The sequence below is a fragment of the Oryzias melastigma genome, linkage group LG13, assembly GCF_002922805.2.
Source record: "Oryzias melastigma strain HK-1 linkage group LG13, ASM292280v2, whole genome shotgun sequence".
In the NCBI taxonomy this organism is placed as follows: Eukaryota; Metazoa; Chordata; class Actinopteri; order Beloniformes; family Adrianichthyidae; genus Oryzias; species Oryzias melastigma.
The window spans coordinates 32,246,575-32,248,859 of record NC_050524.1 but is presented as its reverse complement, the minus strand read 5'-3'; the positions used below and the strand labels follow the sequence as shown (position 1 = coordinate 32,248,859).

At 34.1% G+C, this 2,285-nt stretch overlaps 1 long non-coding RNA gene across 1 annotated transcript in view; it reads left to right on the top strand.

Moving 5' to 3' along the window:
• The first annotated feature begins 318 nt into the window (after positions 1 to 318).
• LOC112149965 overlaps positions 319 to 2,285 on the top strand; it is a 22,576-nt gene continuing 20,609 nt past the window's right edge. The window contains exon 1 of the long non-coding RNA XR_002919866.2: positions 319 to 956. This is a non-coding gene — a long non-coding RNA (uncharacterized LOC112149965). The remainder of the gene's footprint in view (positions 957 to 2,285) is intronic.

The following is a 2,285-nucleotide window of genomic DNA, read 5'->3' as shown; positions in this document are numbered from 1 at the left end:
TTAAATGTTCAGTCAGCCTGGCGATTTTCGTTGTTATGAGACATTTACTACTTAGTTTTTACTAAGGATGGATAGGTGCCAAACCCAAACTCTGTGCCACGTTGCTGCCAGTGTCTTATAAAAACATGGATTGCAGTACTTTGTAGTGGCTCAGATAAGAACGAATGAAGCAGTGCAGCTTGTAAATGAGATACAGTTGCAGTGCTTAGTGTTGTGATCATTAAATAAAATTAAGTTTACCATTTTATTACAATGAGAAACATATTAATATTCAGGAATAATTTTTTTTTTTAAGTCAAACTCTTTAAAAAAAATAGGTGAAAAATTGTCCTGGTAGAATCTTGGGATATATTGCGATATGTATTGTATCGTGAAACATGTATCGCAATATGTGTAGCATTGCCTGACTCTTGCCAAAACATACCCCTATAAATCATACCTCTTATTTTATCAATTTAAAACTTTTTACAGCTCACTTTATTTGAAATAGTTTAAAAACATATTCTTTTTTTCTGTTCAATGTGATTCAAGTGGAGTCCTGGATTAAATTACATTGTAAATCAGAGACGTATGGCATCAACTGGTGCAAATACAGCCTTATAGCAAACAGTAAGACATGTATGGAAGCCCTGAAGTGTCAAAAACATTATTAAAATAAGTAGCTGGGTTGACCCCAGTAACCCTGTGACCCCAAAAGGGATTCAATGAGAGCAGAAATTTGACATTTTCTTAGAAATTGTATAGTTTGAAGGGGAAATTAGACATTTATTTTCAGATTTCGTGATTTTTAGCTAATGTGTCAACACGATTCAGTCATTTCCTAAACCTACTCTTTCCTGTTCAGAGTCCCTGGATGATGGAGCCAATGCAGCGACTGCTGGGCGGTGGCGAGGGATACCCTCTACAGTTGACCCGTCCATCACAGGGAAACCCAGAGAGAACAGAATCCAGTATTGGTATTTTCTGATGAAATTTTGTTGTAAAAAATAATCAAAAGAAAGTGTTTCTCATGTACTTCAACTTAATATCCAAGTCTATACCATTTTGTGACTAGAATATACAGTATGGCGAGGAATCTTGTTTATAAAAACGTCCCTTCCTTTGTGACAGTTATTTGGAATTCAGAAAACTGTTAAGCAACCAAATTGGCCAAAGGTTTAAGACGCATCGCTTTGCATAGTTACCCGCCACGCATCTCCTTATTTACATGAACTTGAGCTGCTCAGAAATTTTTTTATAAAAAACAGAGCAAAGATACTCACGAACACTTTTTTTGGACTTGCTCAAAAATTGTAAAAGTAAAATATTTTAACAAATATAAAAATTGAAACTTATCAACAGATAATCATTATAAATAAATATTGGATAAATAAATACAACTAAACTAAAGGTTACATTACAAACATGGGGTAAAAAGTTGTGTTGGACGTGTTTCCTCTTTCCTTTATAACACATGTTGGACACTTTTCCATGGCCTCTTGTAAAATTAGTCACCTGTAAATCATCAACAATTTCAGTTTCTGACTTAACTTTTGCTCATCAAACTGTTGCTGGAGCTTGTGTGAGTTTGGAAGTTGAGCAGAGACTCAGACCAGAGCTTTGGGGGAAGTGCTCAATAAAACAGTTCTTCCTTAATTTACTTAAAAAAACAGGTGAGGGAATGATAAAATCAATGATTCAATCAAATAATGGACATGCTGCATTGGAAGAAACCAAAATATGAGTAATTTACGGCACACATAAATACAGTTTTGACTTGCAGCACTTTGAGTTTTATATATACTTTTTTCCATTTTATTAGTTTGTGAAATTATATATTACTCTCTTCCCATGGGCTTTTAAAAGTAACTTCAACGTTGTTATTTCTTGGAAAGAGTTGGTGAAATTGCACTCAGAGAAGAAACTGGTTCACTCTTATATTAAAAATTCTCCTGCATCCCAAGAAAAAAAGAAAGGGAAAAAAAGAGTTTGTTCTGATGTAGCATTAAGGGCAAAGACCTACTTTGATAAAAATTGTGTTTTTGATGTTTATGTAGCATTTTTCTCATGAGCAAGGACACATATATAAAATATGGTGACATTAAAACTATATTTTTCTGCTTCTTTTTTCAAATCATGATGGATCAGGAGTAAACCCGTGGTTTGAAAAAGGCCAATGTTTCTCTCTTCTCCACTCCAATTCTGATGCATCCACTTGTAGGCAAATGGATCCAAAAACATCTTTGTTTTACTCGTCTGAGCTGGAATCTGGCTCAAAGCTAAGCCTTTTTTTTTTTTTTTTTTTT